Below are 17,393 nucleotides of genomic sequence, written 5' to 3' on the forward strand. Positions count from 1 at the left end.
AGGGTCCGCTCATCCCACTCCGGAAGTCGACCAAGCGAAGTGGACGGCTCGGCGTCGTCCTCCACGGGCTCATGCTCCCGTCTAGTGTTTCGGGACCGTGAACCCGAGCCTCGTTGTCTAGCCATGCTACATTGTGCAGAATCATCATAAATTAAGGTTCTATAGTATCTAATGTTCGCCTAGCCGCATGATACTATGTTAAAAAAAAAAACAGAGTACGTAGTACAAAAACAGAGCACAAATTCGAATTGAGCATAACAGCATTTTTCAAGCAATCAAACAATTTCTTGCAACACTATGGTGATTATTGTGACAAATTGAACAAGAATTGCTAGCAAAAACATCAAGAACGAGCCACATTGTTCTTCACGACCTTAAGAGGTCCAACAATGGCAAATTGCTCATTTCTTCACCAAATTGAGTCAAACAAGTCTCAAATTACTCCTAAGGCAATATACAAACATAATCAAGCAATTTCATAGCATAAAACTTGACAAACAAAGCAAATTGAGCATTGTAAGTTTCGAATTTTACTGAAATTCGTGAATAAACATGCCAAGAATTCATAAAAACTGATGTAAGTTTGAAGAAAACTTACATAGATCAGGAAAATAGATGAAAAGAGCTTTGATTTGCAACAAATTTGAGCGAATTTGGTTGAAAAACGAGCAAGCACCGAGCAATTGAAGTTTTCGGACTTTCTTTCGAGCAAAATCGCGACGAGCAGCAGCAAAATGAAGGGGAAAGGGGTATTTAAGGAAGTCCCCATGCTGGCGCCAAGCCCTATGCATTGGCGTCATAAATTACGCTTGGCGCCTTGCGCCAATATCAGCGCCTGGCGCTAATGCTAATAAGGTGGCGCTGATGGTTTTTCAGCGGCGCCAAAGCACCCAGCCACCTGATGAGGTTGTGCTAGCCTTCTGCAACATATTTTTGGGTTCCTTGGTACGCCAGTTAGACCCTTTAAACAATTTGACATGATTTAGTAATCGGCTTGATTACATGAAGTGATCGACCTGATAAGAGATCGTCTCACTTAGCTTAAAGCGCCTAAGCATTGGCTCATTAGCAAAAAGCACCGACATATAGGTTCAAAAGCAAAAAGCGCCGACATACAGGTTCAAAACAACGGAAGCGCCGACGTACAGGCGTAGCGGGAGCAAAGTTCAGGCGAACTTTTAAAGATCGACAGGCGTGGATCTTCGGTAATTTCCTTTGGAAAATTATCGCATCAAATGAGGATGACTTCAAGAGAAGATATCTTCGACAGCATTCCCTAGCTTGCGGAGAGTTGTCACAAACAACTGGAGGTAATTTCGGGCGAAGTTATCTTCGATAGTATTCCCTTGGACTTGGAATATTATCAATACAGATGAGGATTTGTTTCAAGAGAAGCAATCTTCGATGATATTCCCTTGGACGTGGAATATTATCATAGCGGAGGAGGATCGTTTCAGGCGAAGCAATCTTCTAATTTGGAAGCAGTTACAGGCGTAGCGATTTTCAAGCGGGATGGCATTCTCTAACTTGTAGAAGGTCATCAAAACAACTGTGAAGCGGCAACAATCGGTTACTTTCAGAGACGTGTGCTCGACGGTGCAAGATACGCGTTTCTTAACTCTTTTATCTGTTTAACTAACGCTAGTTTGCAGGTATCGGCGTTACAAGATTGATTTAGGATCGCACGTTCTGAATCATTCTCCGTCCCTATCGATACTTTGACTTTTGTTTTCGAAACTTGCGTTTCTCCAACTCAGTCAAAGTGGGGTCTTTTGTAGACACCCATTTGTGTCTCCCCAAAACCAAACCCAGTGATGAGTACCTTTCGCGTCGAATCATAATCGAATGAAGTGAAAGTGTGGAAAGTCTAGTGTTGCGGCAAGTTTTAATTCTTTTCTCTTCTCTCTGTTTTTGAAAACTTATTTTAAGAAAACAGCCAATCCAATTTGGTTGGTCCATGATATGGGTCCAATAATAGTGTAGTTGGATTAGGCTTGACAAGAGCTTTCCAACGATATATTATAAGCCCAATTCCGATGAATGTTGAGGAAATTATGGCCAATTTACTAAACTGGGCCCGGTTTGAGCCTTATATGCGGCCCAATGATCTAGGGGAGGGCCTAATGTGATTTATCATTCCTAATGCAATTAGGAATGGTTTTAGTCTTCTAGAATCTTCTAGAAGTTTCTTTTTCATTCCTAATTCAATTAGCATTGATAAATTGACTTTTGACTTTTCAGAGTTTTAATTAAAATCAAATAGCATTTTCGAGGAAATTATATGATTTTATCCTCCAGTACGGCAAATTTATCTGATTTTCGAAAACTCGTTAAAATCAGGCTTGGCGCCTAACCCCAGGCCTTGGCGCTTGGAACCAGGCCTAGCGCCTGGCGCTAGTGTTGGTGCCTGGCGCCAGTTAGCCAAGGGTGGCGCCAGCTCTGTTTTCTGTGCGTCAGACTCTATTTTGTTTATTTTATCTTTTTGGCTGATTTTCTCTATAAATATCGTATTAAAAACTCCGTTTTCATTCATCATCTACATCCATCATTCACCTACAATCAGTTTTCATTCGCAATCATTAATTCTCTAGTTCTCTCTTAATCATTCACCAATTCTCATCAAGTTTTCTTGATTATTTCAATCATCCTTCTCTTTCCTTTTTCTAAAATAGCTTTTTACATACAAAATTCCGCATTCGCAAGACTTAGATACACCTAGCCATATTCGAAGTTGCCTTCGCCCTAGACATGAAAGGTTTTAATTTATGAGGGTTTGGTCTCAAATCTCTCTTTCAATTATTTAATTTGATTGTTTTGTTTATTATTTTCCTTGAAGTTACTAACGTGTGTATTTTGTTATTAGAAAGAGGTACGAAGCATCAAAGTAAGTACTTTAATGATTTTATTGATATTATGATGTAGAAATCATGTTTATATTGTTATTCTGATATTCCTAGTATCATGTCTAGGGTAATTTTAATATTAAATATGATTGTTACGATGCTTCCTATGTTCTTCCTAATATTTATTCATGTTATTATCATGTTAGGGCTAAAGATTTGATTTTTATTGCTTAGTGACATGCTAGGGTTTGTTATTAATCTTGTTAGTATCATGGCTAGGATCTTGCTATTTTTATTAACATGAACATGATTATGATTATAATTGTTATAATTTATGATGATTATGAATATTATTATTATTATTATTATTATTATTATTATTATTATTATTATTATTATTATTATTATTATTATTATTATTATTATTATTATTTTGATGATGATAATTTTATTATTATCATTATTATTATTTTTTATAATTATTATTCATGATATTTATTATTATTATTATGTTGCTTGGTACATTATTTTATTGTTATTGCTTGATCACACCTTTTATGCATGTTTAAAGGGAATTGGTACTTGTAATCACACTTAATAAGATATTTAATAATCTTGTTAGGGTTAATTGTGATTATAATTCAAGTGATCGCCAATATTAGATTTATTTGTGCATTAAGTTCAACCAACATAGATAAACAGGTTTAGGGGTAAACCTAATGATTGCATGTTAATTAGAAAGCGCACATGAATACGATCAAAATAAAGTAGAGGCCTATTATTAGGGCAGGTTCAATCTCTTTTAGGTTGGATTTGTACCTTCATCCCCGAACCCTTATTTGGTTCAAGACCTTATGGAGTTGACGATCTCTTGGATCGTTAAGGGGTGTAACCTTCACCTCGTGAACGGTTTACAAGTTCCTAAAAAACTTGTTGGCGACTCTTTTGCTCTATCTTCTTCCCTTTTGGACGCCACCGTACTTTAGTGTATGATCACAGTGGGGTTCGAGCTAGTGGGATTAAAGCTTGAAATTATTCCCTACAGCACGCCGAAAGCGTGGAAGACCACTTGGTTCAAAAGACTCTACACCAAGAAAACTAAAAAGACCCGATGAGATCAACAATATTCCCCTTACGGAAGATCAAGAAAGACAAAATAGAGATGATAATAAAGAAAAAGATGATAACCCGAAAGGGAGTGAACAAGATGACCATGACATCGATAACAATGAAACTTCAATAAATTTTGTTTCTACCAAGAATTATTGGAATAGAAATGATGTTATCGTAAATGAAATATTTGCATATTCCATTGCAATTGAAATGACATCTGACGAAAATGATAGTGGACCAAGAACAGTGGATGAATGTCGTTGCAGGTATGATTGGCTAAAATGGAAAGAGGCAATGTAGACAGAGTGAAAGTCACTCGAAAAACGAGAAGTATTTGGCAAAATAACCCTTACACCAGAAGGTGTAAAGCCAGTTGGATATAAATGGGTATTTGTGAGAAAACGAAATGAGAAAAGTGAAATTGTTAGATACAAGGCAAGACTTGTAGCCCAAGGTTTTCCTCAAATTCTAGGGATTGATTATGAGGAGACATATTCTCCCGTAGTTGATGCAACTACGTTAAGATTTTTGGTAAGCTTGACAGTCTCAGAAGAACTAAAGATGTGATTGATGGATGTAGTGACCGCATATTTATATGGGTCATTCGATACAAACATTTATATGAAAGTCCCAGATGGACTAAAATTATCAGAATACCACAAGCCTAGACATATGCTTTCCGTAAAATTAAAAAGGTCACTTTATGGATTGAAACAGTCTGGAAGGATGTGGTATAGTCATCTTAGTGAATACCTTATGAAAGAAGGGTTCAAGAATAATCAAATCAGTCCTTGTGTTTTCATTAAGAGATCACAATCAAGATTTGCAATTGTTGCAGTTTATGTTGATGAATTGAATATCATTGGAACTCCAAATGAACTTGAAAGAACTGCAAAATACTTGATGAAAGAATTTGAGATGAAAGACCTTGGACAAACTAAATTTTTTCTTGGATTGCAAATTGAGCACTTAAATAATGGTATTTTTGTCCATCAGTCTAACTATACTAAAAGGGTGTTCAAACGTGTTTTCATGGACAAAGCGACCCCAACAAACACCCCGATGATTGTTCGGTCTTTGAATATGAAATATGATCCATTTAGACCTCGAGAAGAAAACGAGGATGTCCTTGGTCCTGAAGTACCATATCTAAGTGCAATTGGGGCTCTAATGTATCTAGCTAACAATACTAGACCCGACATAACTTTTTCAGTGAATCTGTTAGCCAGGTTTAGCAACACGTCAACAAAGAGACACTGGAAAGGAGTAAGACACTTACTACGATATCTACGAGGAACGAAAGATCTTGGTTTGTTTTATCAATCAAGGCAAGATGCCACCCTCATCGGATACGCAGATGCTTAATATCTATCAAACCACAAAATGCCAAGTCACAAACTGGATATCTGTTCACCTATGGTGGAACCCTTAGAAATCAACAAAGCAAACCTTGATTGCGACATCATCAAATCATACTGAGTTGATTGCCCTTTATGAAGCAGGACGTGAGTGTGTATAGCTAAGGTTAATGATCGGCAATATCCAAGAAGAATGTGGGATGAAAGAAGTAATTGAAAATCCAACCATCATTTACGAAGACAATATTGCATGCATCGCACAATTAACCAAAGGATATATAAAAGGTGATAGGACTAAACATCTATCCCCAAAATTGTTCTTTACACACGATTTGCAAAAGGAAGGGAAGATAAATGTCCAACAGATCCAATCATTTGATAATCTTGCAGGCCTGTTTACAAAGTCCTTCTGTCAAAGAGTGTTGAGCGGTTAGTCCACAAGATTAGGAAGCGTCGTCTTCGTGAACTGCGTTAAATTTAGGGGGAGCATTATATGCACTGCACTCTTTTTCCCTTCGATTAGGTTTTTATCCCAATGGATTTTTCCTGACAAGGTTTTTGATGAGGCAATAAGCATATAATAATATATTTCTGTACTTTTTTTCCCTTAGCTATGGCTTTTATCCCAAGGGGTTTTACCTAGCAAGGTTTTAATGAGGCAACAAATACCCTATTTTGTATGAACATTCAAGGGGGAGTGTTAAGAGTTAATTAATTTAGTCATCAATTATGGTGTCAATGTCCACACTCCATTTCTTCATTGCATTTAATGTATTAGCCAAACCTTGTTTCCATCCTCTAAGTTTATATCCCACAATGTTATAGTGATTTTTACTACTATAAATAGCCATGCAAATTCACTTGGATGATACACACAAAAATATTACCAAGAGTAATACATACAAGTAGTAATACTTCTCTTATTACCTTTATCTCTTAATCCTCTAATTTCTATATATTTCATAACAAAATTTATATATTTTTCCAATCACTAACATGGTGACATATGTTATTGTAGACCTCTCTTAACGAATTTTTGGATGAAATTTGTTAAGAGGTGGTAAAATCCAATTTTCAAATTTTTTTTTGGGGTGTTAAAATATTTTTTTTTCGTAGTGTTCCTTTGTGGTGTTAAAATTCAAAATTTCTTAAATTAAATTCTAGTTTTCTACATAAAACTTCAAAACATTTGACTATTTTTATAGCATGCATTAAAATTAGGATTAGAAAATATATTTAGCTATAATCTTGGTTTAAATCTTATACTGCAACATTTAAAATTTACTTGAAAATATCTTATTTAATTATAGATAGTCATATTTATTTATATAATATAAAACAATTTCATTTCATTTTATCATCTTATTTTATATTTTATCTCCCATCTTGTAGCTCAAAATTTGAATGATTTACCAATATCGCTAATGTAATCATTAGTTAATAGGGCTATACATTAAGTGTAATTCGAGCAATATAGCTTTAATTTAAACCATTAGATTATTAAAAGTGAATTCGAAAACGAATGGTGCAAGTCATATGAATTAGGGTATTGGCTAGCGCCGTAACAATATTCCTTCTTGATAGAAGCTTACAACTATTAATTGATTAACCCTAAGAAAAAACATTCAACAGCCGCACTCTCTAGTTTTCTCTAAAATGCTTTGTATTAATCTTAAGGTGTGTCAAATTTATCTTTACCACTAACCTCAACCTTCCTCTAGCCTTTTGTTAGCAAAAGCTCTTAATCAACTAAACTTCTTCAAGGAATTAGGTTTGAAGGACGAAAAATTCATTTTCATGGTATATATTCTAAATTTTATCTCTTTTACATTTGAGCCATAATTAACAATTTCATCGACCTTCAATCAAAATAATTTTTGTGGTTTTGTCCAACAATTCGATTTTATTATGTATATATGTGATATCTTTCACAAAAGATCTTGATTTATAGCCTCGATCTTGATTTCAAACCTGCCAGTTTTGTTGGTGATACAATATCTTATCCCGGCTGAATGCCAAATGCTTTCTTATTCTCACTTAGACAATTCTCTTTATTAGTGTCATATATTCCCTTGTAGCTTTGTACCATGCTAGCGCCTTCTTGGATCTTCGCTTCATTTGGTAAGATTTTTTGTTGTTTTGTTAATTATGGTGATTCTAGATTATTTATAAGATAATTTCTTATTCTTTTTCTTTTTTGTGTTAAATTTTTGTAAGATAATTTTTTGTTTTGTTAATTATGGTGATTCTAGATTATTTATAAAATAATTTCTTATTATTTATAGTATGTATCTTTAATTTATCAAAACTTTTTTTTTTTTTTTTGCACTAAAATTCATCCCAACTTATAACATATTCCATTTAAAATATTGGCTTTGGGTTTATAAATTTCAAAAGAATAAAGTATCTTTAATTTATTCAACTTGACCAATTGTCCACCGTAATAATTTAATCTTAAATTCTTCTTAGATCTAAGTTTGGGGTTAGCCAAATAAGGTGAGTTTAATTATCGTTTATTTTATAAGGGCGAAGAATATGATTATGTTAATAAACTTTATATGTGATTTGTTTGATCCATCCAAATAAAATTCTAGAAATTCCATCTAATTTTTTAGTTACAAATATATCGAATTGGATATTAGAAAATTTTCAAATTGGATTTGGTTTGGCTTTTAAATTTAAAGGATATTCAAAATATCCAATTTCTTAAAAATATATTCATGGTTATAAATATATAAAATAAATCCCCACTTATTAATATATATCCAAAAAATGAGATATTTGGTCAATTTTTGTTCATATACTCCCTTAGTCCTAGAAAAATTAACATAGTCAAATTTGACACACATACTAATGCACTAGCTAGTTTGACTAAATAATAGTAAAGAATAAAAAAAAGGTTAATATAATGAAACTTTATATTGATACTTATTTAACAACATATTTTATGATAAAATTTGACTTTAATCAATTACTAAAAAATTATGGTCAAAGTGAGTATATGAATAGTGATAAAAAGTCAAATATGTGTCACTTATTTTTGAATTGAAGGGATGTCACATTATGCAAGAATAACCCCCACGAATGTCAATTCAAATAGAATAAAAAACATCAAGTTTTTTTGTAGATATACAAAACAATCTTGGCAACCAAGTCTAAAGTTAAGAGACACTATTGAGAATTTATCAGCTAACTAGATTAGTACTCGTGCGTTGCACGGTGGTTTTAGTAATTGTTATATAAATATTAAAAAAAAACATGTACATAAAAAATGGTTATTATTTAATTCTATATCATAATGTAATATTTACTATGTTATTAAAAATATACTAAAATGTGAAGGAGTTTATAGGTACTACGCAGCGGAAATAACATGAATCATATTCATAAAGCACCTAAACCAAGAATCGCATGCATAACACACAAGACACATAATCATACCTTTGATGCGTGAATTCCACAAAGCTATTCAACAGGACAATTAGGGAGAGAATAGAGCCCTAAGCATTGCTCCTCTACTTAGTCCACGAGGTTTGAACGAGCCGTCCACCAATACTAGATTGGTCGAGTGATTGAGGAAAACCGCGATCACCACCTTTACGGACAACTGACCACCGCACGAACCACCACCACCACGAGACACCACCCTGCGCCGAGGAGGAGGAGAGAGACGTGTGAGAGAGAGGACTTTGAGAGGGGTTGGGTTTCGTGTTTGCTAATTAGGGTTTGATCAAATAATTAGTTAATTGCTTGCTTGCAAACCCTAGGCACCTAGTCTATTTATAATCTCATTATAATTAGACTAGGGAACAAAGCCCAAAACCCCTTTAAATCCTCCATATGGCCGGCCACCTAGAGTGATGAGGCCCATGATGGGCCTCGTCCTCTAATGCTCAATCTAGCCCCTTTGTGTGACCTTATAGGATCCGTCCAACTGGGCTTTGGGCTATTTTACTAGTCTAAAGATCGTTAGTACCTCTAGCTATGACAAAACGACGACCCAAATGTACGAACTTAATTATCTCCATATTTTGATCCAATTATATATCTAGTAATTGCACACGACGAAGACATAACTCCTTCAATCTCCCACTTGTCTGAGACAAGGGTGCAATATTCAAATCCCTTAAGTCAATATATGTGTCGATTTGATAATATGATTGCATCACATGTCGAGATCATATTAATCTACAAATCGTTTCTTGAAATCTGAGTTAAAATTACAAAACCAAATGATTACCGTGTAATACATTTGAACGCGGCCACGTATTTCTGAATTCTCCCTCTTCAAGCGGCCATGACACATTTCCTAATTTAATAGGTAGACTCTATCCAATCTTGTGGCAACAAGCCTCCCACTCAACTTCTGAAATAACCAGGAAACACCCTTTATAATCTCCAGTTACGGCTAGACGTTTGAGTGTAACACAGTCACAACATCCATTGAATGAAATCAATGTTCCACTCATGTCAAAGGAATCCACTGATATATACAGAAGCTCTATACTTGAACTTTAAAGTAGGTCATTAGTTCGATCATGCATCATTCATGCATATCCAAGTGATTGACCGAGCATCACTATGCCCCTATAGCCTATGAAACTGCGCTATCCAATCAATCTTACATGCTAGTTCATTTATTAAAATCATTTATGTCCACTTTAATGATCTTGAACTAGGAACTTAAATAATATATGAATTTTGTTCACCTGTGGGGTTTCAATACACCAGGTCATCAACCTGATGAGCCCATCAATTCATTATTATTTTGGACATTTTATTTAATTTCCAAAACCATAATTAAATAAGAGAAATAATAATTTCTATTTTAAACATAATTCTGCAAATTGATGCATTTCTGATGTAATACGTTTTCTCAAAACATATAAAACTTAAATTACATAACTTGCTTCAACCCTAAGACTTTAATATGACTCTCATAACTTAGTCCATGTGTAGACACCCATTTGTTTCCCCCCCAAAACCAAACACATAGATGAGTACCTTTCGCGTCGAATCATAATTGAATAAAGTGAAAGTGTGGAAGGTCTAGTGTTGCGGTTAGTTTTATTTCTTTTCTTTCTCTCTGTTTTTTAAACCTATTTTAAGAAAACAGCCAATACAGTTTGATTTGGTCCATGATAAGGGTCCAATAATGGTGTAGTAGTATTGGGCTCAAAAAGAGCTTTCCAACGATATATTAAAAGCCCAATTCCGATGAATAATGAGGAAGTTATGACCAAATTGCTAAACTTGGCCCGGTTTGATATTTATGTGTGGCCCAATGATCTAGAGGAGGGCCTATTATTGATTTATCATTCCTAATGCGATTAGGATTGATTATAGTCTTCTAGAATCTTCTAGAAGGTTCTTTTGATTCCTAATTTAATTAGCACTGATAAATTTACTTTAATTGACTTTTAAGAGTTTTAATTAGAATAAAAGAAGTGTTTTTTAAGGAAAATACAGTTTTACCCTCTCGTACGCTTAAATTTTATCAAAATAAGAAAACGTGTTGAAAACTATTTGTAGCGCCATACGACATGTCTGTCGCTTGGCGACAGACCTGGCGTCTGGCGACAGGCGCGTGTTTGGCGCTGCAGTCGTGTTTTATTCTTTTCAAAACTCTGATTTGTTTTTTATCATATCTGGCTGATTTTCTTTATAAATAGCCTCCTAAAACCTCCGTTTTGGATCACCAACTCTCATCAAGAAATTCTTAATATCTCTCTCTCTCTCTCTCTCTCTCTCTCTCTCTCTCTCTCTCTCTCTCTCTCTCTCTCTCTCTCTCTCTCTTATTCTAAACTAGCTTTTCTCAAACAAAATTCCGCATTCACAAGATCTAGACAAACCTAGCCAAGTTCGAAGTTGCCTTCGCCCTAGATGTGAAAGGTTTAATTTCTGAGGGTTTGGTCCCAAATCTCTCTTTTAATTATTTAATTTAATTGTTTGTTTTATTATTTTCCTTGAAGTTACTAATGTATGTATTTTGTTATTAGAAAGAGGCACAAGGCATCCAAGTAAGTTCTTTAATTGTTTTCATTGTTATTATGATATAAAAATCATGTTTAGGATGTTATTTTGATTCCTAGTATCATGTTAGGATGATCTTCTTAGTATGATATTTAGGGTGATTTGCTTATATCAATTATGATTCCTGTGATGCTTCCTATTTTCTTTCATAATATGCATGTTAGTATCATGTTAGGGCTGAATATTTGATCTTTGATGTTTAGTGACATGCTAGGGTTTGTTATTAATCTTGTTAGTATCATGCCTAGGATCTTGCTATTATTATGCTTTAACATGATTATGATAATTATGATTATGATTTTTATTGTGGTTATTATTATTATGACTATTATGATGTTGCTTGATTATATTTATTGTTATTGCTTGATCACGCCTTTTATGCATGTTAAAAGGGAATTTTGTACTTGTAATCATGCTTAACAAGATAATTAATAATCTTGTTTAGGGTTAATATGATAATAATTCAAGTGATCACCAATAATAGATTTGTTTGTGCATTAATAATTACCAACATAGATTAAACAGGTTTAGGGTAAACCTATTGATTGCATGTATGTTAGTCAGAAAGCGCACATGAATACGATCAGAATAAAGTAGAGGCCTATTATTAGGGCAGGTTCAATCTCTTTTAGGTTGGATTTGTACCTTCATCCACAAACTTCCAGACATGGTTCCAAACCTATTGGAGTTGACGATCTCCTGGATCGTTAAGGGGTGTAACCTTCACCCTGTGAACAGTTTACAAGTTCCTAAAACTTGTTGGCGACTCTTTTGCTCTAGCTTCCTTCCCTTTGGACACCACCATGCTTAAGTGTATGATCACAGTGGAGTTCAAGTTTTGGGTAATGCTTGATATATTCCCTACACCATGGAAGGGGTTTAGTGATTTCTCACTCATAATAAAACTTTGCATAACATGACCTTCCGCTGGTCAATGATCTCATAATTGAGGTGATATCTCATATCCTTTTGTTTGGATTTGTAATGTGACTCTGGCTCCTTTGTTCTTGGGAAAAGGTGACCTTTTAGTCACATGACATTTTAATCCGAACTTCCTCTCTAACTATCTTACTATAGTTTAATACACATATTCCGACATTGAGTGTGCAACAGTGCTTTGCTTTGAACTCTTCAAGCTCACTGTCCTTCTCCATCCAGAAACAAATATGCATTTAGATCACCATCTAGAATCATCTTGCCTGTTTGGAAAACTTGCATTCGTGTAACCTTTTGACAACTTGCTTAAATTACCTTTTAACACAATAGCTAGAAGAATTCCTTTTAGTGCTTCTCAAGTACTCAAGGATCTATTCTCGGTAATTCTCTGTATGCTTATTCTATATTTGCTTGAAACCTGCTACACATGCACAAGACATATGCAACATCTTGCTTTATACATTTCATGGCACATGTAATGGATCCTTTTGCAGAAGCATAAGGTACATTATCCATACAACTCAACTCTATTAGCTTTTGAAGGCATTGAGTCTTACTGAGTGTAGTTCCATGAGACATGGGAAGACATCCTATATTAGAATCTTACATCTTGAACTTGTCAAGAACCTTATCAACATAAGTCTCTTGATTAGGTCCAATCATTCTTTAAGATTCACTTTGTGGATTTTGATTCCCAATATATACTCAACATCTCCTAAGTCTCTCATATAGAAACAATCTTTCTAACCACCGCTTGACTTATTCAAGCATTGATATATCATTTCATATGAATTATATGTCAACTACATACTAGACTAAGAAGACCAATTACTCCCACTAAACTTCTTTTCTCTACAAGATTCCCTTTTCGTTCTACTAAGGAAATCAAACCGTTTGATTGCCTAATCAAAACAAAGGTTCCAACTCCTTAATGCTTACTTCAATCCATAAATGAATTTCTGAAGTTTGCAAAACTTTCTAGGATTTTTGGATTTCAAAACTCTTAGAATGTATCATATACATACCATCCATCAAGAACATTTCATGAAGGTGATTTTGATCTTCCACAAATAAAAATAATTCGATAAGGCTTACCCAACTAATAGGTTTGACCCTATTTGTAAGACTATTATGGACTAACACATCTTTACAAACATGGAGTCCATACTAGATTTTATGGCTTTAAGCCATTTTTTTAGTTGGCACTTATCCAAAGCTTGCTTGTAGGGAATGGATTCTAAACGTTCTAATAAGATAATTTTAGAATCCACCTTTTCTCATAATTTCAACAAATTGTTTGTTTTGATTCCAAGTAACCTACAATAGGTATGAGCGACAATAAAATTATTCTCTTCAACTCTTTGAAGCCTTTCATGCTAGTGGGACGATAGAAGCCTCGCTAGTGGAATTAGCTTGCTTCGACACATGGTTTATCAAATTAGCTGATTTCATATGCCTTCGTCTCCGATGTAGTGTTAACCATATCCATTTGTTGCTCGTCTTGAATCTCATCGAGATCTAACTTTACTCCCACTTGGCTTTGTAGGAAAATATTTCTTTCTATAAAGACACTATCGCGAGCAACAAACACTTTGTTTCTACGCGATTGTAGGAATAATACCTCTTAGTTTCCATGAGAAAACCCATTTCTGATTTAGGGTGCATTATGTCATCTTTTTAAACATTTTACATTAATTTCATAACCCTTAATCTTGTTTAGAAAAGGTAACTTTTGGAACATTTCCAAATCATAACTCTTATGACATCTTTTCTACTGCTTTGGTTAAGTTTCCTGTTTAGTATATTTGCAATTGTTGTTGTAATGTATATCCTCAGAACGATATTTGTAAATCATTAAATCTTGGATCGAACAATGGCAAGAAAAGTTTGTTTCCTTCTTCATAAACATACACTTTAATTGTAATGTTTCTGGATTGTGAATTAATTCAACAATTCCCTTTAGATGATCATTCCTTTTGAGTTAAATATTTATCACAACAATCATATTATGGTGTTAAATTGTTTATCTCAAACTTATTTTACATTTCATTTTGGAATTTTGAACATTTCAATGTTTCCAAGCTTTACTTCATTAAGTAATTATCGATATATTTACTTAAATCGTTAGTAAAAGCAATGAAGTAGTTAAATCTCTTTGCTAATTTTTAACTTATTGGTTCATATACATCATATGTATAAGTTCCATGAGGTCATTTTAGCTTCTTTTACTCTTTCTACTAAAAGGCAACTTGGTCATCCTAACTTATCAAGCATGACTTCTAATTCTCAAATGATTCATAATCATATAAGAATAAGAGTTCATCCACTACTTTGGATGTGCAAATGGTTAAAGTGACCTAACCTTACTTTGTTATAAGTAAGTGTACTTTGAATCATCTAATTTTTACTTTTGTGATATACTTATATCAATGTCATGAAACAAAACTAACTCATATCTAGCAAAATGAAAGTAAGTGATTACCTTGGTCATGGATCAACACTTGTCCAAGCCAAGTAAACCAAATTCAGTATTCAAAAAGAGAAAATCGAAATAATGTCTCATCAGAATTGGAAATTGTTCTAAAATTATGATAAACTAATCAAGATTTAAAACTATGAAGCTATCTCTGGCCACTCAAATACTTCCAGTGCACCTTCAAGCTCCATTTCCTTGCTAGTTTCACTTGTTTGTAGTTCCTGCGAAACATCTCAATGTTAAGCACTGCAACTTGGTATCACATACCTAAGTGAAAGTTAAAATGTTTATAACATAATACCTGAAGTTGATGCTCTATTCTTCTTGAGGAAGTCGAGGTATTTCTGGCAATTTCCGCTTCCAATGCCCCTTCTTCTTGCAGTAAAAGAATTCACTTTCACTTGCAGCCTTGGGCTTTGGAGTTGTCTTAGGCTTTTCAAGAGCCTTGGCAACTTGCTTGCCCTTGCTCTTGGCACTAGCCTTTTGCCCCTTCTTCTTGAACCCCTTTCCCTTTTGAATCATAAGAACTTCCTACTTAGGTTCTTTAGGGATTTGTTTCTCAGCACTAACCAGCATTGCATGCAATTGATTCATAGTGTTTATAGTGGCAATCATGTTAAATTCATGATAAACTGGTTGAAACTTTCTGGTAGTGAATGAAGAATGATGTATGTTGCCAAATCATCACTATATGGGTGCCCAAGTTTCTCCATACTTTGAATTAGGCCGATCATTTTAAAAACATGATCATGAACTGTGGCACCCTTCTCCATCCTACAATCCAAAATCTCACGATGGAGCTCATACCTTTCAACTTTAGCTTGTTTCTTAAACAAAGCTTTGAGTTCTTGCATGATTGAGTAGGCATCATGGTCCTCAAAACGCTTTCGAAGACTAGGCTCCATGGTAACAATCATTAAGCAAGTGATAGGTATAGCTCTGTCATGAGCTTCCTTGTGCTTCTTGATCTCTGCCGCAGTTGGATTTTCTGGCAAAGGTCCTGGCAATGGGGTGTCAATGACATCCTCTCTACCTTTAGATTTCACAATAAGCCTTAGCATTCTTTCCCAGTTGGAAAAGTTATCCCCTGTCGACCTATCCTTCTTATGGAATGGTCGAAGATTATAAACGTTGTTGTCATTGTGACACTACGTGAAAATCTAAAATTGGCACCGGTTCAAACCCGGCCTAAGGAACCGGTTTGAATCGGTGCCAATGTGGGGGGGTGCCAAAAGTGGTTTAATAAGGCACCGGTTCAAACCGATGCCAAAACTCGAAAATGGCACCGGTTAACCGGTGCCAAATTTTGTTGGCCATTTTTGGCACCGAAGTGAATATCAATCATCATCGAAAATTTTCAATATATGATAAAAAAAAAATTACAACATATAAAAACTTTGATTACAGCATATAAAAAAAAAATTACAATATAAATTTAAAAAAAATTACAATATAAATCAAAAAAAAAAAAAAACTCATTCATTCTTGCTTGTTTCTTGCTTCTTCGATTTCTGATCTAAATAACATACCTGCACCAATTAAAACAAAAAAAAATCGATTAATATAATTAAACTTCGAAAGAAAAAACCAAGAATTTAATCCCAAACATTGAAAAAAAATTCAAACCCAGAAAAAGTTGAAATCGAAAAAACACAGAAAAAAAAAACTTGAAATCGAAAAAAAATTCAAAATCTGAAAACAAAACCCAGAAAACAACCCCAAAAACGCATGCATGAACCCAAAAAAACGATTATTTTAATCGAAAATTAACCAAGAAAAATTGAAATGCTAGCCATAACCCAGAAATCGATTAATTAACCAAGAAAAATCATGTACTGGAGTCGAAAATTAACCCAGAACTCGATTAATTAGCCCAAAAAACGATTATTTTAATCGAAAATTAACCCAAGAAAAATCGAAATAAAATCCGAAAATAGATTTAAATCGATTAATGAAACCCATATCAATAGAATTAAAATCCAAAAATCGATTTAAATCGATTAATTACACCCAGAAAAATCCAATTAAACCCAAAACTTGATTAATTAAACCCAGAAATCTCAAAATAAAGAAAAATAAAAAAAAATAAACCTAAAAAACACATGCATGTACCTAGAGTCGGTGTTCTTGGTGGTCTTGGGTGTTGGTCTTGGTGGTGGTCTTCGCCTCTTCGGTGGTGGCCTTTGGTGGTGGAAACGAGTGAGAAGGGGAGGAGAATATGGGAAGAACGAAAGAGAAAGAGAGAGAGAAGGAGATGAGATCGAAGGAAACTGATGGCCAAGAAGGAGAAACAAGGCGAACAGAGAAGAGAGATAGAAGGAGGAGAGAGAAAGTGAAGGAGGAGAGAGAAAGAGAGGAGGAGCGGTTGAGGAAGTGAGGGAGAGTTAGGGTTTTATTTGGGTTTATATGGGGCGGTTTTTTTTTAAATATATAGATGAACCGGTTTTTTAATGCAGCACCGGTTTAGTGGCACCGGTTCAAACCGGTGCCCTTTGTATTTTTGGCACCAGTTTGAGCTGAACCGGTGCCATTGCTCTTGGTCTGAAATTCCGCCCATTTTTAGGCAGGTTTTTGCCACCGGTTTGGCCTGAACCGGTGCCTTTTGGGGGTTGCCTTTTTGTATTTTTCTACTAG

The 17,393-nt window shown here is 34.5% G+C and overlaps 1 long non-coding RNA gene across 1 annotated transcript; it reads right to left on the reverse strand.

The window, feature by feature from the left end:
* Positions 1-16,087: 16,087 nt before the first annotated feature.
* On the reverse strand, positions 16,088-17,167 carry LOC145634933 (uncharacterized). The gene is made up of 2 exons (XR_014113693.1): positions 16,872-17,167; positions 16,088-16,288 (listed from the first exon to the last, which is right to left on the reverse strand). It is a non-coding gene; the product is annotated as an uncharacterized LOC145634933 (long non-coding RNA).
* Between the last annotated feature and the right edge of the window lie 226 nt (positions 17,168-17,393).

Source organism: Chenopodium album, chromosome 6 (genome assembly GCF_948465745.1).
Source record: "Chenopodium album chromosome 6, dcCheAlbu1.1, whole genome shotgun sequence".
In the NCBI taxonomy this organism is placed as follows: domain Eukaryota; kingdom Viridiplantae; phylum Streptophyta; class Magnoliopsida; order Caryophyllales; family Amaranthaceae; genus Chenopodium; species Chenopodium album.